Raw genomic sequence first — 20,724 nt, forward strand, 5'->3', positions numbered from 1 at the left:
TGGTGTAGCTAGAGAGGCTGTTGTAACTAGAGAGGCTGGTGTAGCTAGAGAGGCTGGCGTAACTAGAGAGGCTGGTGTAGCAAGAGAGGCAGGTGTAACTAGAGAGGCTGGTGTAGCTAGAGAGGCTGGTGTAACTACAGAGGCTGGTGTAATAGAGAGGCTGTTGTAGCTATAGAGGCTGGTGTAACTAGAGAGGCTGGTGTAGCTAGAGAGACTGGTGTAGCTAGAGAGGCTGGTGTAGCTAGAGAGGCTGGTGTAACTACAGAGGCTGGTGTAGCTAGAGAGGCTGGTGTAACTACAGAGGCTGGTGTAACTAGAGAGGCTGGTGTAGCTAGAGAGGCTGGTGTAGCTAGAGAGGCTGGTGTAACTAGAGAGGCTGGTGTAGCTAGAGAGGCTGGTGTAACTAGAGAGGCTGGTGTAGCTAGGTGTAGCTAGAGAGGCTGGTGTAACTACAGAGGCTGGTGTAGCTAGAGAGGCTGATGTAACTAGAGAGGCTGGTGTAGCTAGAGAGGCTGGTGTAACTAGAGAGGCTGGTGTAGCTAGAGAGGCTGGTGTAACTACAGAGGCTGGTGTAACTAGAGAGGCTGGTGTAGCTAGAGAGGCTATTGTAGCTAGAGAGGCTGGTGTAATTAGAGAGGCTATTGTAGCTAGAGAGGCAGGTGTAACTAGAGAGGCTTGTGTAACTAGAGAGGCTGGTGTAGCTAGAGAGGCTGGTGTAGCTAGAGAGGCTGGTGTAACTAGAGAGGCTGGTGTAGCTAGAGAGGCTGATGTAACTACAGAGGCTGATGTAACTAGAGAGGCTGGTGTAGCTGGAGAGTCTGGTGTAACTAGAGAGGCTGGTGTAGCTAGAGAGGCTGGTGTAACTAGAGAGGCTGGTGACGCTATAGAGGCTGGTGTAGCTGGAGAGTCTGGTGAAACTACAGAGGCTGGTGTAACTAGAGAGGCTGGTGTAACTAGAGAGGCTGGTGTAGCTAGAGAGGCTGGTGTAACTAGAGAGGCTGGTGTAGCAAGAGGCAGGTGTAACTAGAGAGGCTGGTGTAGCTAGAGAGGCTGGTGTAACTACAGAGGCTGGTGTAACTAGAGAGGCTGGTGTAGCTAGAGAGGCTGTTGTAACTACAGAGGCTGGTGTAACTAGAGAGGCTGGTGTAGCTAGAGAGGCTGGTGTAACTAGAGAGGCTGGTGTAGCTAGAGAGGCTGGTGTAACTAGAGAGGCTGGTGTAGCAAGAGAGGCAGGTGTAACTAGAGAGGCTGGTGTAGCTAGAGAGGCTGGTGTAACTAGAGAGGCTGGTGTAACTAGAGAGGCTAGTGTAACTAGAGAGGCTGGTGTAGCTAGAGAGGCTGGTGTAACTAGAGAGGCTGGTGTAGCTAGAGATGCTGGTGTAACTACAGAGGCTGGTGTAGCTAGAGAGGATGATGTAGCTAGAGAGGCTGGTGTAACTAGAGAGGCTAGTGTAACTAGAGAGGCTAGTGTAACAACAGAGGCTGGTGTAAATAGAGAGGCTGCTGTAGCTGGGGATTCCTGCTCCCCTCTCTCTGGGATTCCTGCTTCCCTGTGTCTGGGATTCCTGCTCCTCTCTCACTGGGATTCCTGCTCCCCTCTCTCTGGGATTCCTGATCCCCTCTCTCTGGGATTCCTGCTTCCCTCTCTCTGGGATTCCTGCTTCCCTCTCTCTGGGATTCCTGCTCCTCTCTCACTGGGATTCCTGCTCCCTCTCTCTGGGATGCCTGATCCCCTCTCTCTGGGAATCTTGCTCCCTTCTCTCTGGGATTCCTGGTCCCCTCTCTCTGGGATTCCTGCTCCCCTCTCTCTGGGATTCTTGCTCCAATCTCTCTAGGATTCCTGCTCCCCTTTCTCTGGGATTCCTGTTCCCCTCTCTCATGGATTCCTGCTCCTCTCTCTCTGGAATTCCTGTTCCCCTCTCTCTTGGATTCCTGTTCCCCTCTCTCTGGGATTCCTGCTCTTCTCTCTCTGGGATTCCTGCTCCCCTCTCTCTGGGATTCCTGCTCCCCTATCTCTGGGATTCCTGCTCTTCTCTCTTTGGGATTCCTGTTCCCCTCTATCTGGGATTCCTGTTCCCCTCGCTCTGGGACTCCTGTTCCCATCTCTTTGGGATTACTGCTCCTGTCTCTCAGGGATTCCTGCTCCCCTCTCTCTGGGAGTCTTGTTTCCCTCTCTCTGGGATTCCTGCTCCCCTCTATCTGGGATTCCTGTTCCCCTCGCTCTGGAACTCCTGTTCCCCTCTCTCTGGTATTCCTGCTCCTGTCTCTCAGGGATTCCTGCTCCCCTCTCTCTGGGATTCTTGTTTCCCTCACTCTGGGATTCCTGCTCCGCTCTCTTTGGGATTCCTGCTCCCCTCTATCTGGGATTCCTGCTCCTGTCTCTCTGGGTTTCCTGCTCCCCTCTCTCTGGGATTCCTGCTCCCCTCTCTCTGGGATTCCTCCTCCTGTCTCTCTGGGATTCCTGCTCCTGTCTCTCTGGGATTCCTGCTCCCCTCTCTCTGGGATTCCTGCTCCCCTCTCTTTGGGATTCCTGCTCCCCTCACTCAGGAATTCCTGCTCTTCTCGCTCTGGGATTCCTACTCCCCTATCTCTGAGATTCCTGCTCCTGTCTCTCAGGGATTCCTGTTCCTGTCTCTCAGTGATTCCTGCTGTTCTCTCTATTTCTGGAATTCCTGCTCCTCTCTCTCTGGGATTCCTGCTCCCGTCTCTCATGGATTCCTGCTCCCGTCTCTCAGGTATTCCTGCTCCCGTCTCTCTGGGATTCCTGCTCCTGTCTCTCAGGGATTCCTGCTTCTCTCTCTATCTCTGGGATTCCTGCTCCTCTCTCTCTGGGATTCCTGCTCCTGTCTCTGAGGGATTCCTGCTCTCGTCTCTCAGGGATTCCTGCTCCCATCTCTAAGCGATTCCTGCTCCCCTCTATCTGGGATTCCTACTCCCCTCTCTAAGGGATTCCTGCTCCTCTCTCTCTGGGATTCCAGCTCCTCTCTCTCTGGGATTCCTGTTCCCCTCTCTCTGGGATTCCTGCTCCCCTCTCTCTGGGATTCCTGCTGTCCTCTCACTGGGATTCCTGCTATCCTCTCTCTGGGATTCCTGCTCCCCTCTATCAGGGATTCCTGCTCCTGTCTCTCTGGGATTCCTGCTCCTGTCTCTCTGGGATTCCTGCTCCTGTCTCTCAGGGATTCCTGCTCCTGTCTCTCAGGGATTCCTGCTCCCCTCTCTCTGGGATTCCTGCTGCCCTGTCTCTGGGATTCATGCTCCCCTCTCTCTGGTATTCCTGCTCCACTCTCTCAGGGATTCCTGCTCCCCTATATCTAGGATTCCTGCTCCACTCTCTCTGGGATTCCTGCTCCCCTATCTCTAGGATTCATGCACCCCTCTCTCTGGGATTCCTGCTCCACTCTCTCAGGGATTCCTGCTCCCCTCTCTCTGGGATTTCTGCTCCCCTCTCTCTCTGGGATTCCTGCTCTTCTCTCTATGGGATTCCTGCTCCTGTCTCTCAGGGATTTCTGCTCCCCTCTCTCTGGGATATTTGCTCCCCTCTCTCTGGGATTCCTCCTCCTGTCTCTCAGGGATTCCTGATCCCCTCTCTCTGGGATTCCTGCTCCCCTCTCTCTGGGATTCCTGCTCCTCTCTCTCTGGGATTCCTGCTCCCCTCTCTTTGGGATTCCTGTTCCCCTCTCTCTGGAATTTCTGTTCCCCTCTCTCTGGGATTCCTGCTCCTCTCTCTCTGGGATTCCTGCTCATCTCTATCTGGGATTCCTGCTCCCATCTCTCTGGGATTCCTGTTTCCCTCTCTCTGGGATTCCTGCTCCCCTCTTTCTGGGATTCCTGTTCACCTCTCTCTGGGCCTCCTGTTCCCCTCTCTCTGGGATTCCTGCTCTTGTCTCTCAGGGATTCCTGCTCCCCTCTCTCTGGGATTCTTTTTTCCCTCACTCTGTGATTCCTGCTCCCCTCTCTCTAGGATTCCTGCTCCCCTCTCTCTGGGATTCCTGCTCCCCTCTCTTTGGGATTCCTTCTCCCCTCTCTCAGGGATTCCTGCTCTTCTCTCTCTGGGATTCCTGCTCCCCTCTCTCTGGGATTCCTGCTTCTGTCTCTCAGAGAATCCTGTTCCTGTCTCTCAGGGATTCCTGCTTCTCTCTCTATCGCTGGGATTCCTGCTCCTCTCTCTCTGGGATTCCTGCTCTTGTCTCTCAGGGATTCCTGCTCTCGTCTCTCAGGGATTCCTGCTCCCGTCTCTCATCGATTCCTGCTCTCCTCTCTCTGTGATTCCTGAACCCGTCTCTCAGGGATTCCTACTCCTCTCTCTCTGGGATTTCTGCTCCTCTCTCTCTGGGATTCCTGCTCATGTCTCTCTGGGATTCCTGCTCCCCTCTCTCTGGGATTCCTGCTCTCCTCTCTCTGGGATTCCTGCTCCCCTCTCTCTGGGATTCCTGCTCCCCTCTCTCAGGGATTCCTTCTCCTGTCTCTCTGGGATTCCTGCTCCTGTCTCTCAGGGATTCCTGCTCCTGTCTCTCAGGGATTCCTGCTCCTGTCTCTCAGGGATTCCTGCTAACCTCTCTCTGGGATTCCTGCTTGTTTCTCAGGGATTCCTACTACCCTCTCTCTGGGATTCCTGTTCCCCTCTCTCTGGAATTCCTGCTCCTCTCTCTCTGCTCCTCTCTCTCTGGGATTCCTGCTCCTCTTTTTCTGGGATTCCTGCTCCTCTCTCTCTGGGATTCCTGCTCCCATCTCTCTGGGATTCCTGTTTCCCTGTCTCTGGGATTCCTGCTCCCCTCTATCTGGGATTACTGTTCCCCTTTCTCTGGGACTCCTGTTCCCCTCTCTCTGGGATTCCTGCTCCCCTCTCTCTGGGATTCTTGTTTCCCTCTCTCTGGGATTCCTGCTCCTCTCTCTTTGGGATTCCTGCTCCCCTCTCTCAGGGATTCCTGCTCTTCTCTCTCTGGGATTCCTACTCCCCTCTCTCTTGGATTCCTGCTGCTGTCTCTCAGGGATTCCTGCGTTTCTCTCTATCTCTGGGATTCCTACTCCCCTATCTCTTGGATTCCTGCTCCTGTCTCTCAGGGATTCCTACTCCTCTCTCTCTGGGATTTCTGCTCCTCTCTCTCTGGGATTCCTGCTCATGTCTCTCTGGGATTCCTGCTCCCCTCTCTCTGGGATTCCTGCTCTCCTCTCTCTGGGATTCCTGCTCCCCTCTCTCTGGGATTCCTGCTCCCCTCTCTCAGGGATTCCTTCTCCTGTCTCTCTGGGATTCCTGCTCCTGTCTCTCAGGGATTCCTGCTCCTGTCTCTCAGGGATTCCTGCTACCCTCTCTCTGGGATTCCTGCTTGTTTCTCAGGGATTCCTACTACCCTCTCTCTGGGATTCCTGTTCCCCTCTGTCTGGGATTCCTGCTCCTCTCTCTCTGCTCCTCTCTCTCTGGGATTCCTGCTACTCTCTTTCTGGGATTCCTGCTCCTCTCTCTCTGGGATTCCTGCTCCCATCTCTCTGGGATTCCTGTTTCCCTGTCTCTGGGATTCCTGCTCCCCTCTATCTGGGATTACTGTTCCCCTTTCTCTGGGACTCCTGTTCCCCTCTCTCTGGGATTCCTGCTCCCCTCTCTCTGGGATTCTTGTTCCCCTCACTCTGGGATTCCTGCTCCCCTCTCTCTGGAATTCCTGATCCCCTCTCTCTGGGATTCCTGCTCCTGTCTGTCTGGGATTCCTGCTCCCCTCTCTCTGGGATTCCTGCTCCCCTCTCTCTGGGATTCCTGCTCCTCTCTCTTTGGGATTCCTGCTCCCCTCTCTCAGGGATTCCTGCTCCCCTCTCTCTGGGATTTCTGCTCCCCTCTCTCTCTGGAATTCCTGCTCTTCTCTCTCTGGGATTCCTGCTCCTGTCTCTCAGGGATTCCCACTCACCTCTCTTTGGGATTCCTGCTCCCCTCTCTCTGGGATTCCTGCTCCACTCTCTCTGGGATTCCTGCTCCCCTCTCTCTGGGATTCCTGCTCCTGTCTCTCAGGGATTCCTGCTCCCCTATCTCTAGGAATCCTGCTCCACTCTCTCAGGGATTCCTGCTCCCCTCTCTCTGGGATTTCTGTTCCCCTCTCTCTCTCTGGGATTCCTGCTCTTCTCTCTCTGGGATTCCTGCTCCTGTCTCTCTGGGATTCCTGCTCCCCTCTCTCTGGGATTCCTGCTCCCCTATCTCTGGGATTCCTGCTTCCCTCTCTCTGGGATTCCTGTTCCTCTCTCTCTGGGATTCCTGCTCCTCTCTCTCTGGGATTCCTGCAACCCTCTCTCTGGGATTCCTGCTCCCCTATCTCTAGGATTCCTGCTCCCCTCTCTCTGGGATTCCTGCTCCACTCTCTCAGGGATTTCTGCTCCCCTCTCTCTGGGATTTCTGCTCCCCTCTCTCTCTGGGATTCCTGCTCTTCTCTCTCTGGGATTCCTGCTCCTGTCTCTCAGGGATTACTGCTCCCCTCTCTCTGGCATTCCTGCTCCCCTCTCTCTGGGATTCCTGCTCCTGTCTCTCTGGAATTCATGCTCCCCTCTTTCTGGGATTCCTGCTCCTGTCTCTCAGGGATTACTGCTCCCCTCTCTCTGGCATTCCTGCTCCCCTCTCTCTGGGATTCCTGCTCCTGTCTCTCTGGAATTCCTGCTCCCCTCTCTCTGGGATTCCTGCTCCTGTCTCTTAGGAATTCCTGCTCCCCTCTCTGGGATTCCTGCTCCCCTCTCTCTGGGATTCCTGCTCCCCTCTCTCATGGATTCCTGCTCCCCTCACTCTGGGATTCCTGCTCCCCTCTCTCTGTGATTTCTGCTCCTGTCTCTCAGGGATTCCTGCTTCCCTCTCTCTGGGATTCCTGCTCCTGTCTCTCTGGGATTCCTGCTCCCCTCTCTCTGGGATTCCTGCTCCCCTATCTCTTGGATTCCTGCTCCTGTCTCTCAGGGATTCCTACTTCCCTCTCTCTGGGATTCCTGTTCCTCTCTCTCTGGGATTCCTGCTCCTCTCTCTCTGGGATTCCTGCAACCCTCTCTCTGGGATTCCTGCTCCCCTATCTCTAGGATTCCTGTTCCCCTCTCTCTGGGATTCCTGCTCTTGTCTCTCAGGGATTTCTGCTCCCCTCTCTCTGGGATTTCTGCTCCCCTCTCTCTCTGGGATTCCTGCTCTTCTCTCTATGGGATTCCTGCTCCTGTCTCTCAGGGATTACTGCTCACCTCTCTCTGGGATTCCTGCTCCCCTCTCTCTGGGATTCCTGCTCCTGTCTCTCTGGAATTCCTGCTCCCCTCTCTCTGGGATTCCTGCTCCTGTCTCTCAGTGATTCCTGCTCCCCTCTCTCTTTGATTCCTGCTCCCCTCCTTCTGGGATTCCTGCTCCTGTCTCTCTGGGATTCTTGCTCCTGTCACTCGGGGATTCCTGCTCTTGTCTCTCTGGGACTCCTGTTCCCCTCCCTCTGGGATTCCTGCTCCTGTCTCTCAGGGATTCCTGCTTCTGTCTCTCTGGGATTCCTGGTCCCCTCTGTTACGGTACCAACAGGATACCAAGGGTTAAAACCAGGGAACAATGTCCTGCATAGGAATCAGCAATTCCCAACCCAGCCAGTATTTCCCTCAAACATGAGACCAGGCTCCACATTCAAGGTAAAACAAAAGTGTACTTTATTAAGGACCATATGCCCAGTATTTATACAGGTTTGACCCCAGATGGGGGGGTTGAAAGACTGTTGTACATTAGATGAAAGGGGAAGACGCCCTTTTACATGATACAATAGAATTACATTACGTCACACTTTAAACACAAGACACTCTTGGCTTTCCTTATCACTTAGGCGTTTGCTCTCTGAGAGTGATTAAACAATGGAGTTCTTATCACTAACTTTAATGACAGTACACAATAGCTGAGGCTGGTAACCTTGTCTTTAGAATTTAGCTTCATAAAGCTGAACACAGTTAACTCCTTCAGTCCTGACAGATGGGTCTGTCACACCCTCTCTCTGGGATTCCTGCTCCACTATCTTTGGGATTCCTGCTCCTGTCTCTCAGGGATTCCTTCTCCCCTCTCTCTGGGATTCTTGTTTCCCTCCCTCTGGGATTCCTGCTCCTCTCTCTGGGATTCCTGCTCCTGTCTCTCTGGGATTCCTGCTCTCGTCTCTCAGGGATTCCTGCTCCCGTCTCTCAGCGATTCCTGCTCCCCTCTCTCTGGGATTCCTGCTCCCGTCTCTCAGGGATTCCTGCTCCCCTCTCTCTGGGATTCCTGCTCTGGTCTCTCAGGGATTCCTGCTCCCCTCTCTCTGGGATTCCTGCTCCCCTCCTTCTGGGATTCCTGCTCCTTTCTCTCTGGGATTCCTGCTCCTGTCTCTCTGGGATTCCTGCTCCTGTCTCTCTGGGATTCCTGCTCCCCTCTCTCTGGGATTCCTGCTCCCCTCTCTTTGGGATTCCTGCTCCCCTCTCTCAGGGATTCCTGCTCTTCTCGCTCTGGGATTCCTACTCCCCTATCTCTGAGATTCCTGCTCCTGTCTCTCAGGGATTCCTGTTCCTGTCTCTCAGTGATTCCTGCTGTTCTCTCTATCTCTGGAATTCCTGCTAATCTCTCTCTGGGATTCCTGCTCCTGTCTCTCATGGATTCCTGCTCCTGTCTCTCAGGTATTCCTGCTCCGTCTCTCTGGGATTCCTGCTCCTGTCTCTCGGTGAATCCTGTTCCTGTCTCTCAGGGATTCCTGCTTCTCTCTCTATCTCTGGGATTCCAGCTCCTGTCTCTCAGGGATTCCTGCTCTCGTCTCTCAGGGATTCCTGCTCCCATCTCTCAGCGATTCCTGCTCCCCTCTTTCAGGGATTCCTGCTCCCGTCTCTCAGGGATTCCTGCTCCCGTCTCTCAGGGATTCATGCTCCTCTCTCTCTGGGATTTCTGCTCCTCTCACTCTGGGATTCCTGCTCCTGTCTCTCTGGGATTCCTGCTCCCCTCTCTCTGGGATTCCTGCTCTCATCTCTCTGGGATTTCTGCTCCCCTCTCTATGGGATTCCTGCTCCCCTCTATCAGGGATTCCTTCTCGTGTCTCTCTGGGATTCCTGCTCCTGTCTCTCAGGGATTCCTGCTCCTGTCTCTCAGGGATTTCTGCTACCCTCTCTCTGGGATTCCTGCTCCCCTCTCTCTGGGATTACTGCTCCCCTCTCTCAGGGATTACTGCTCCACTCACTCAGGGATTCCTGCTCCCCTATCTCTAGGATTTCTGCTCCCCTCTCTCTGGGATTCTTGCTCCACTCTCTCAGGGATTCCTGCTCCCCTCTCTCTGGGATTTCTGCTCCCCTCTCTCTCTGGAATTCCTGCTCTTCTCTCTCTGGGATTCCTGCTTATGTCTCTCAGGGATTCCTGCTCACCTCTCTCTGGGATTCCTGCTCCCCTCTCTCTGGGATTCCTGCTCCACTCTCTCTGGGATTCCTGCTCCCCTCTCTCTGGGATTCCTGCTCCTGTCTCTTAGGGATTCCTGCTCCCCTCTCTGGGATTCCTGCTCCCCTCTCTCTGGGATTCCTGCTCCCCTGTCTCTGGGATTTCTGTTCCCCTCTCTCTCTGGGATTCCTGCTCTTCTCTCTCTGGGATTCCTGCTCCTGTCTCTCAGGGATTCATGCTCCCCTCTCTCTGGGATTCCTGCTCCTGTCTCTTAGGGATTCCTGCTCCCCTCTCTGGGATTCCTGCTCCCCTCTCTCTGGGATTCCTGCTCCCCTCTCTCTGGGATTCCTGCTCCCCTCTCTCATGGATTCCTGCTCCCCTCACTCTGGGATTCCTGCTCCCCTCTCTCTGGGATTCCTGCTCCTGTCTCTCAGGGATTCCTGCTTCCCTCTCTCTGGGATTCCTGCTCCTGTCTCTCTGGGATTCCTGCTCCCCTCTCTCTGGGATTCCTGCTCCCCTATCTCTGGGATTCCTGCTCCTGTCTCTCAGGGATTCCTGCTTCCCTCTCTCTGGGATTCCTGTTCCTCTCTCTCTGGGATTCCTGCTCCTCTCTCTCTGGGATTCCTGCAACCCTCTCTCTGGGATTCCTGCTCCCCTATCTCTAGGATTCCTGCTCCCCTCTCTCTGGGATTCCTGCTCCACTCTCTCAGGGATTTCTGCTCCCCTCTCTCTGGGATTTCTGCTCCCCTCTCTCTCTGGGATTCCTGCTCTTCTCTCTCTGGGATTCCTGCTCCTGTCTCTCAGGGATTACTGCTCCCCTCTCTCTGGCATTCCTGCTCCCCTCTCTCTGGGATTCCTGCTCCTGTCTCTCTGGAATTCCTGCTCCCCTCTCTCTGGGATTCCTGCTCCTGTCTCTTAGGGATTCCTGCTCACCCCTCTGGGATTCCTGCTCCCCTCTCTCTGGGATTCCTGCTCCCCTCTCTCATGGATTCCTGCTCCCCTCACTCTGGGATTCCTGCTCCCCTCTCTCTGGGATTCCTGCTCCTGTCTCTCAGGGATTCCTGCTTCCCTCTCTCTGGGATTCCTGCTCCTGTCTCTCTGGGATTCCTGCTCCCCTCTCTCTGGGATTCCTGCTCCCCTATCTCTGGGATTCCTGCTCCTGTCTCTCAGGGATTCCTGCTTCCCTCTCTCTGGGATTCCTGTTCCTCTCTCTCTGGGATTCCTGCTCCTCTCTCTCTGGGATTCCTGCAACCCTCTCTCTGGGATTCCTGCTCCCCTATCTCTAGGATTCCTGCTCCCCTCTCTCTGGGATTCCTGCTCCACTCTCTCAGGGATTTCTGCTCCCCTCTCTCTGGGATTTCTGCTCCCCTCTCTCTCTGGGACTCCTGCTCTTTTCTCTCTGGGATCCCTGCTCCTGTCTCTCAGGGATTACTGCTCCCCTCTCTCTGGCATTCCTGCTCCCCTCTCTCTGGGATTCCTGCTCCTGTCTCTCTGGAATTCCTGCTCCCCTCTTTCTGGGATTCCTGCTCTTGTCTCTCTGGGATTCCTGCTCCCCTCTCTCTGGGATTCCTGCTCCTGTCTCTCTGGGATTCCTGCTCTTCTCTCTCTGGGATTCCTGCTCCTGTCTCTCAGGGATTCCTGCTCCCCTCTCTCTGGGATTCCTGTTCCCCTATCTCTGGGATTCCTGCTCCCCTCTCTCTGGGATTCCTGCTCCCCTCTCTCTGGGATTCCTGCTCCCCTCTCTCTGGGATTCCTGCTCCTCTCTCATGGATTCCTGCTGCCCTCACTCTGGGATTCCTGCTCCCCTCTCTCTGGGATTCCTGCTCCTGTCTCTCCGGGATTCCTGCTTCCCTCTCTCTGGGATTCCTGCTCCTGTCTCTCTGGGATTCCTGCTCCCCTCTCTCTGGGATTCCTGCTCCCCTATCTCTGGGATTCCTGCTCCTGTCTCTCAGGGATTCCTGCTTCCCTCTCTCTGGGATTCCTGCTCCTCTCTCTCTGGGATTCCTGCAACCCTCTCTCTGGGATTCCTGCTCCCCTATCTCTAGTATTCCTGCTCCCCTCTCTCTGGGATTCCTGCTCCACTCTCTCAGGGATTTCTGCTCCCCTCTCTCTGGGATTTCTGCTCCCCTCTCTCTCTGGGATTCCTGCTCTTCTCTCTCTGGGATTCCTGCTCCTTTCTCTCAGGGATTACTGCTCCCCTCTCTCTGGCATTCCTGTTCCCCTCTCTCTGGGATTCCTTCTCCTGTCTCTCTGGAATTCCTGCTCCCCTCTTTCTGGGATTCCTGCTCTTGTCTCTCTGGGATTCCTGCTCCCCTCTCTCTGGGATTCCTGCTCCCCTCTCTCTGGGATTCCTGCTCCTGTCTCTCTGGGATTCCGGCTCCTGTCTCTCAGGGATTCCTGCTCCCCTCTCTCTAAGATTCCTGCTCCTGTCTCTCTGGAATTCCTGCTCCCCTCTCTCTGGGATTCCTGCTCCTGTCTCTCAGGGATTCCTGCTCCCCTCTCTCTGGGATTCCTGCTCCCCTCTCTCTGGGATTCCTGCTCCACTCTCTCAGGGATTCCTGCTCCCCTATCTCTAGGATTCCTGCTCCCCTCTCTCTGGGATTCCTGCTCCACTATCTCTGGGATTTCTGTTCCCCTCTCCCTCTGGGATTCCTGCTCCTGTCTATCAGGGATTCCTGCTCCCCTCTCTCTGGGATTCCTGTTCCCTTATCTCTGGGATTCCTGCTCTCCTCTCTCTGGGATTCCTGCTCCTGTCTCTTAGGGATTCCTGCTCCTCTCTCTCTGGGATTTCTGCTCCTCTCTCTCTGGGATTCCTGTTCCTGTCTCTCTGGGATTCCTGCACCCCTCTCTTTGGGATTCCTGCTCTCCTCTCTCTGGGATTCCTGCTCCCCTCTCTCTGGGATTCCTGCTCCCCTCTATCAGGGATTCCTTCTCCTGTCTCTCTGGGATTCCTGCTCCTGTCTCTCAGGGATTCATGCTCCTGTCTCTCAGGGATTCCTGCTCCCCTCTCTGGGATTCCTGCTCCCCTCTCTCTGGGATTCCTGCTCCCCTCTCTCTGGGATTCCTGCTCCCCTCTCTCATGGATTCCTGCTCCCCTCACTCTGGGATTCCTGCTCCCCTCTCTCTGGGATTCCTGCTCCTGTCTCTCAGGGATTCCTGCTTCCCTCTCTCTGGGATTCCTGCTCCTGTCTCTCTGGGATTCCTGCTCCCCTCTCTCTGGGATTCCTGCTCCCCTATCTCTGGGATTCCTGCTCCTGTCTCTCAGGGATTCCTGCTTCCCTCTCTCTGGGATTCCTGTTCCTCTCTCTCTGGGATTCCTGCTCATCTCTCTCTGGGATTCCTGCAACCCTCTCTCTGGGATTCCTGCTCCCCTATCTCTAGGATTCCTGCTCCCCTCTCTCTGGGATTCCTGCTCCACTCTCTCAGGGATTTCTGCTCCCCTCTCTCTGGGATTTCTGCTCCCCTCTCTCTCTGGGATTCCTGCTCTTCTCTCTCTGGGATTCCTGCTCCTGTCTCTCAGGGATTACTGCTCCCCTCTCTCTGGCATTCCTGCTCCCCTCTCTCTGGGATTCCTGCTCCTGTCTCTCTGGAATTCCTGCTCCCCTCTCTCTGGGATTCCTGCTCCTGTCTCTTAGGGATTCCTGCTCACCCCTCTGGGATTCCTGCTCCCCTCTCTCTGGGATTCCTGCTCCCCTCTCTCATGGATTCCTGCTAACCTCACTCTGGGATTCCTGCTCCCCTCTCTCTGGGATTCCTGCTCCTGTCTCTCAGGGATTCCTGCTTCCCTCTCTCTGGGATTCCTGCTCCTGTCTCTCTGGGATTCCTGCTCCCCTCTCTCTGGGATTCCTGCTCCCCTATCTCTGGGATTCCTGCTCCTGTCTCTCAGGGATTCCTGCTTCCCTCTCTCTGGGATTCCTGTTCCTCTCTCTCTGGGATTCCTGCTCCTCTCTCTCTGGGATTCCTGCAACCCTCTCTCTGGGATTCCTGCTCCCCTATCTCTAGGATTCCTGCTCCCCTCTCTCTGGGATTCCTGCTCCACTCTCTCAGGGATTTCTGCTCCCCTCTCTCTGGGATTTCTGCTCCCCTCTCTCTCTGGGACTCCTGCTCTTCTCTCTCTGGGATCCCTGCTCCTGTCTCTCAGGGATTACTGCTCCCCTCTCTCTGGCATTCCTGCTCCCCTCTCTCTGGGATTCCTGCTCCTGTCTCTCTGGAATTCCTGCTCCCCTCTTTCTGGGATTCCTGCTCTTGTCTCTCTGGGATTCCTGCTCCCCTCTCTCTGGGATTCCTGCTCCTGTCTCTCTGGGATTCCTGCTCTTCTCTCTCTGGGATTCCTGCTCCTGTCTCTCAGGGATTCCTGCTCCCCTCTTTCTGGGATTCCTGTTCCCCTATCTCTGGGATTCCTGCTCCCCTCTCTCTGGGATTCCTGCTCCCCTCTCTCTGGGATTCCTGCTCCCCTCTCTCTGGGATTCCTGCTCCTCTCTCATGGATTCCTGCTGCCCTCACTCTGGGATTCCTGCTCCCCTCTCTCTGGGATTCCTGCTCCTGTCTCTCCGGGATTCCTGCTTCCCTCTCTCTGGGATTCCTGCTCCTGTCTCTCTGGGATTCCTGCTCCCCTCTCTCTGGGATTCCTGCTCCCCTATCTCTGGGATTCCTGCTCCTGTCTCTCAGGGATTCCTGCTTCCCTCTCTCTGGGATTCCTGCTCCTCTCTCTCTGGGATTCCTGCAACCCTCTCTCTGGGATTCCTGCTCCCCTATCTCTAGTATTCCTGCTCCCCTCTCTCTGGGATTCCTGCTCCACTCTCTCAGGGATTTCTGCTCCCCTCTCTCTGGGATTTCTGCTCCCCTCTCTCTCTGGGATTCCTGCTCTTCTCTCTCTGGGATTCCTGCTCCTTTCTCTCAGGGATTACTGCTCCCCTCTCTCTGGCATTCCTGTTCCCCTCTCTCTGGGATTCCTTCTCCTGTCTCTCTGGAATTCCTGCTCCCCTCTTTCTGGGATTCCTGCTCTTGTCTCTCTGGGATTCCTGCTCCCCTCTCTCTGGGATTCCTGCTCCTGTCTCTCTGGGATTCCTGCTCCTGTCTCTCAGGGATTCCTGCTCCCCTCTCTCTAAGATTCCTGCTCCTGTCTCTCTGGAATTCCTGCTCCCCTCTCTCTGGGATTCCTGCTCCTGTCTCTCAGGGATTCCTGCTCCCCTCTCTCTGGGATTCCTGCTCCCCTCTCTCTGGGATTCCTGCTCCACTCTCTCAGGGATTCCTGCTCCCCTATCTCTAGGATTCCTGCTCCCCTCTCTCTGGGATTCCTGCTCCACTATCTCTGGGATTTCTGTTCCCCTCTCCCTCTGGGATTCCTGCTCCTGTCTATCAGGGATTCCTGCTCCCCTCTCTCTGGGATTCCTGTTCCCTTATCTCTGGGATTCCTGCTCTCCTCTCTCTGGGATTCCTGCTCCTGTCTCTTAGGGATTCCTGCTCCTCTCTCTCTGGGATTTCTGCTCCTCTCTCTCTGGGATTCCTGTTCCTGTCTCTCTGGGATTCCTGCACCCCTCTCTTTGGGATTCCTGCTCTCCTCTATCAGGGATTCCTTCTCCTGTCTCTCTGGGATTCCTGCTCCTGTCTCTCAGGGATTCATGCTCCTGTCTCTCAGGGATTCCTGCTCCTCTCTCTCTGGGATTCCTGCTCCCCTCTCTCTGGGATTACTGCTCCCCTCTCTCTGGGATTCCTGCTCCACTCTCTCAGGGATTCCTGCTCCCCTATCTCTAGGATTTCTGCTCCCCTCTCTCTGGGATTCCTGCTCCACTCTCTCAGGGATTTCTGCTCCCCTCTCTCTGGGATTCCTGCTCCACTCTCTCAGGGATTCCTGCTCCCTTTTCTCTGGGATTCCTGCTCCTCTCTCTCTGGGATTCCTGCAACCCTCTCTCTGGGATTCCTGCTCCCCTATCTCTAGTATTCCTGCTCCCCTCTCTCTGGGATTCCTGCTCCACTCTCTCAGGGATTTCTGCTCCCCTCTCTCTGGGATTTCTGCTCCCCTCTCTCTCTGGGATTCCTGCTCTTCTCTCTCTGGGATTCCTGCTCCTTTCTCTCAGGGATTACTGCTCCCCTCTCTCTGGCATTCCTGTTCCCCTCTCTCTGGGATTCCTTCTCCTGTCTCTCTGGAATTCCTGCTCCCCTCTTTCTGGGATTCCTGCTCTTGTCTCTCTGGGATTCCTGCTCCCCTCTCTCTGGGATTCCTGCTCCTGTCTCTCTGGGATTCCTGCTCCTGTCTCTCAGGGATTCCTGCTCCCCTCTCTCTAAGATTCCTGCTCCTGTCTCTCTGGAATTCCTGCTCCCCTCTCTCTGGGATTCCTGCTCCTGTCTCTCAGGGATTCCTGCTCCCCTCTCTCTGGGATTCCTGCTCCCCTCTCTCTGGGATTCCTGCTCCACTCTCTCAGGGATTCCTGCTCCCCTATCTCTAGGATTCCTGCTCCCCTCTCTCTGGGATTCCTGCTCCACTATCTCTGGGATTTCTGTTCCCCTCTCCCTCTGGGATTCCTGCTCCTGTCTATCAGGGATTCCTGCTCCCCTCTCTCTGGGATTCCTGTTCCCTTATCGCTGGGATTCCTGCTCTCCTCTCTCTGGGATTACTGCTCCTGTCTCTTAGGGATTCCTGCTCCTCTCTCTCTGGGATTTCTGCTCCTCTCTCTCTGGGATTCCTGTTCCTGTCTCTCTGGGATTCCTGCACCCCTCTCTTTGGGATTCCTGCTCTCCTCTATCAGGGATTCCTTCTCCTGTCTCTCTGGGATTCCTGCTCCTGTCTCTCAGGGATTCATGCTCCTGTCTCTCAGGGATTCCTGCTCCTCTCTCTCTGGGATTCCTGCTCCCCTCTCTCTGGGATTACTGCTCCCCTCTCTCTGGGATTCCTGCTCCACTCTCTCAGGGATTCCTGCTCCCCTATCTCTAGGATTTTTGCTCCCCTCTCTCTGGGATTCCTGCTCCACTCTCTCAGGGATTTCTGCTCCCCTCTCTCTGGGATTCCTGCTCCACTCTCTCAGGGATTCCTGCTCCCTTTTCTCTGGGATTCCTGTTTCCCTCTCTCTGGGATTCTTGCTACTCTCTCTCTGCTCCTCTCTCTCTGGGATTCCTGCTCCTCTCTTTCTGGGATTCCTGCTCCTCTCTCTCTGGGATTCCTGCTCCCATCTCTCTGGGATTCCTGTTTCCCTGTCTCTGGGATTCCTGCTCCCCTCTATCTTGGATTCCTGTTCCCCTCTCTCTGGGACTCCTGTTCCCCTCTCTCTGGGATTCCTGCTCCCCTCTCTCTGGGATTCCTGCTCCACTCTCTCAGGGATTTCTGCTCCCCTCTCTCTGGGATTTCTGCTCCCCTCTCTCTCTGGGATTCCTGCTCTTCTCTCTCTGGGATTCCTGCTCCTGTCTCTCTGGGATTCCTGCTCCTGTCTCTCAGGGATTACTGCTCCCCTCTCTCTGGGATTCCTGCTCCCCTCTCTCTGGAATTCCTGCTCCCCTCTCTCTGGGATTCCTGCTCCTGTCTCTTAGGGATTCCTGCTCACCCCTCTGGGATTCCTGCTCCCCTCTCTCATGGATTCCTGCTCCCCTCTCTCATGGATTCCTGCTCCCCTCACTCTGGGATTCCTGCTCCCCTCTCTCTGGGATTCCTGCTCCTGTCTCTCAGGGATTCCTGCTTCCCTCTCTCTGGGATTCCTGCTCCTGTCTCTCTGGAATTCCTGCTCCCCTCTCTCTGGGATTCCTGCTCCCCTATCTCTGGGATTCCTGCTCCTGTCTCTCAGGGATTCCTGCTCCCCTCTCTCTGGGATTCCTGATCCCCTCTCTCTGGGATTCCTGCTCCTGTCTGTCTGGGATTCCTGCTCCCCTCTCTCTGGGATTCCTGCTCCCCTCTCTCTGGGATTCCTTCTCCTGTCTTTCTGGAATTCCTGCTCCCCTCTTTCTGGGATTCCTTCTCTTGTCTCTCTGGGATTCCTGCTCCCCTCTCTCTGGGATTCCTGCTCCTGTCTCTCTGGGATTCCTGCTCCTGTCTCTCAGGGATTCCTGCTCCCCTCTCTCTAAGATTCCTGCTCCTGTCTCTCTGGAATTCCTGCTCCCCTCTCTCTGGGATTCCTGCTCCTGTCTCTCAGGGATTCCTGCTCCCCTCTCTCTGGGATTCCTGCTCCCCTCTCTCTGGGATTCCTGCTCCACTCTCTCAGGGATTCCTGCTCCCCTATCTCTAGGATTCCTGCTCCCCTCTCTCTGGGATTCCTGCTCCACTCTCTCTGGGATTTCTGTTCCCCTCTCCCTCTGGGATTCCTGCTCTTCTCTCTCTGGGATTCCTGCTCCTGTCTATCAGGGATTCCTGCTCCCCTCTCTCTGGGATTCCTGCTCCCGTCTCTCTGGGATTCCTGCTCCCGTCTCTCAGGGATTCCTGCTCCTCTCTCTCTGGGATTTCTGCTCCTCTCTCTCTGGGATTCCTGCTCCTGTCTCTCTGTGATTCCTGCACCCCTCTCTCTGGGATTCCTGCTCTCCTCTCTCTGGGATTCCTGCTCTCCTCTCTCTGGGATTCCTGCTCCCCTCTCTATGGGATTCCTGCTCCCCTCTATCAGGGATTCCTTCTCCTGTCTCTCTGGGATTCCTGCTCCTGTCTCTCAGGGATTCCTGCTCCTGTCTCTCAGGGATTCCTGCTCCCCTCTCTCTGGGATTCCTGCTCCCCTCTCTCTGGGATTACTGCTCCCCTCTCTCTGAGATTCCTGCTCCACTCTCTCAGGGATTCCTGCTCCCCTATCTCTAGGATTCCTGCTCCCCTCTCTCTGGGATTCCTGCTCCACTCTCTCAGGGATTTCTGCTCCATTCTCTCTGGGATTTCTGCTTCCCTCTCTCTCTGGAATTCCTGCTCCCCTCTCTCTGCGATTCCTGCTCCCCTATCTCTGGGATTCCTGCTCCTGTCTCTCAGGGATTCCTGCTTCCATCTCTCTGGGATTCCTGCTCCTCTCTCTCTGGGATTCCTGCAACCCTCTCTCTGGGATTCCTGCTCCCCTATCTCTAGGATTCCTGCTCCCCTCTCTCTGGGATTCCTGCTCCACTCTCTCAGGGATTTCTGCTCACCTCTCTCTGGGATTTCTGCTCCCCTCTCTCTCTGGGATTCCTGCTTTTCTCTCTCTGGGATTCCTGCTCCTTTCTCTCAGGGATTACTGCTCCCCTCTCTCTGGCATTCCTGCTCCCCTCTCTCTGGGATTCCTTCTCCTGTCTTTCTGGAATTCCTGCTCCCCTCTTTCTGGGATTCCTTCTCTTGTCTCTCTGGGATTCCTGCTCCCCTCTCTCTGGGATTCCTGCTCCTGTCTCTCTGGGATTCCTGCTCCTGTCTCTCAGGGATTCCTGCTCCCCTCTCTCTAAGATTCCTGCTCCTGTCTCTCTGGAATTCCTGCTCCCCTCTCTCTGGGATTCTTGCTCCTGTCTCTCAGGGATTCCTGCTCCCCTCTCTCTGGGATTCCTGCTCCCCTCTCTCTGGGATTCCTGCTCCACTCTCTCAGGGATTCCTGCTCCCCTATCTCTAGGATTCCTGCTCCCCTCTCTCTGGGATTCCTGCTCCACTCTCTCTGGGATTTCTGTTCCCCTCTCCCTCTGGGATTCCTGCTCTTCTCTCTCTGGGATTCCTGCTCCTGTCTATCAGGGATTCCTGCTCCCCTCTCTCTGGGATTCCTGTTCCCCTATCTCTGGGATTCCTGCTCTCCTCTCTCTGGGATTCCTGCTCCTGTCTCTTAGGGATTCCTGCTCCTCTCTCTCTGGGATTTCTGCTCCTCTCTCTCTGGGATTCCTGCTCCTGTCTCTCTGGGATTCCTGCACCCCTCTCTTTGGGATTCCTGCTCTCCTCTCTCTGGGATTCCTGCTCCCCTTTCTCTGGGATTCCTGCTCCCCTCTATCAGGGATTCCTTCTCCTGTCTCTCTGGGATTCCTGCTCCTGTCTCTCAGGGATTCCTGCTCCTGTCTCTCAGGGATTCCTGCTCCCCTCTCTCTGGGATTCCTGCTCCCCTCTCTCTGGGATTACTGCTCCCCTCTCTCTGGGATTCCTGCTCCACTCTCTCAGGGATTCCTGCTCCCCTATCTCTAGGATTTTTGCTCCCCTCTCTCTGGGATTCCTGCTCCACTCTCTCAGGGATTTCTGCTCCCCTCTCTCTGGGATTCCTGCTCCACTCTCTCAGGGATTCCTGCTCCCCTTTCTCTGGGATTCCTGTTCCCCTCTCTCTGGGATTCCTGCTACTCTCTCTCTGCTCCTCTCTCTCTGGGATTCCTGCTCCTCTCTTTCTGGGATTCCTGCTCCTCTCTCTCTGGGATTCCTGCTCCCATCTCTCTGGGATTCCTGTTTCCCTGTCTCTGGGATTCCTGCTCCCCTCTATCTTGGATTCCTGTTCCCCTCTCTCTGGGACTCCTGTTCCCCTCTCTCTGGGATTCCTGCTCCCCTCTCTCTGGGATTCCTGCTCCACTCTCTCAGGGATTTCTGCTCCCCTCTCTCTGGGATTTCTGCTCCCCTCTCTCTCTGGGATTCCTGCTCTTCTCTCTCTGGGATTCCTGCTCCTGTCTCTCAGGGATTACTGCTCCCCTCTCTCTGGCATTCCTGCTCCCCTCTCTCTGGAATTCCTGCTCCCCTCTCTCTGGGATTCCTGCTCCTGTCTCTTAGGGATTCCTGCTCACCCCTCTGGGATTCCTGCTCCCCTCTCTCTGGGATTCCTGCTCCCCTCTCTCATGGATTCCTGCTCCCCTCACTCTGGGATTCCTGCTCCCCTCTCTCTGGGATTCCTGCTCCTGTCTCTCAGGGATTCCTGCTTCCCTCTCTCTGGGATTCCTGCTCCTGTCTCTCTGGAATTCCTGCTCCCCTCTCTCTGGGATTCCTGCTCCCCTATCTCTGGGATTCCTGCTCCTGTCTCTCAGGGATTCCTGCTCCCCTCTCTCTGGGATTCCTGATCCCCTCTCTCTGGGATTCCTGCTCCTGTCTGTCTGGGATTCCTGCTCCCCTCTCTCTGGGATTCCTGCTCCCCTCTCTCTGGGATTCCTGCTCCTCTCTCTTTGGGATTCCTGCTCCCCTCCCTCAGGGATTCCTGCTCTTCTCTCTCTGGGATTCCTACTCCCCTCTCTCTTGGATTCCTGCTGCTGTCTCTCAGGGATTCCTGCGTTTCTCTCTATCTCTGGGATTCCTACTACCCTATCTCTTGGATTCCTGCTCCTGTCTCTCAGGGATTCCTGTTCCTGTGTCTCAGTGATTCCTGCTTCTCTCTCTATTTCTGGAATTTCTGCTCCTCTCTCTCTGGGATTCCTGCTCCTGTCTCTCATGGATTCCTGCTCCCGTCTCTCAGGTATTCCTGCTCCCGTCTCTCTGGGATTCCTGCTTCTGTCTCTTGGTG

General features: G+C 55.2%; 1 protein-coding gene across 1 annotated transcript in view; it reads right to left on the bottom strand.

Moving 5' to 3' along the window:
• The window catches only part of LOC128666644 (cytochrome P450 2D15), a 236,422-nt gene that overhangs the window by 202,626 nt on the left and 13,072 nt on the right, over positions 1-20,724 (bottom strand). The window lies entirely within an intron of this gene.

Source organism: Bombina bombina, chromosome 7 (genome assembly GCF_027579735.1).
Source record: "Bombina bombina isolate aBomBom1 chromosome 7, aBomBom1.pri, whole genome shotgun sequence".
Classification (NCBI taxonomy): domain Eukaryota; kingdom Metazoa; phylum Chordata; class Amphibia; order Anura; family Bombinatoridae; genus Bombina; species Bombina bombina.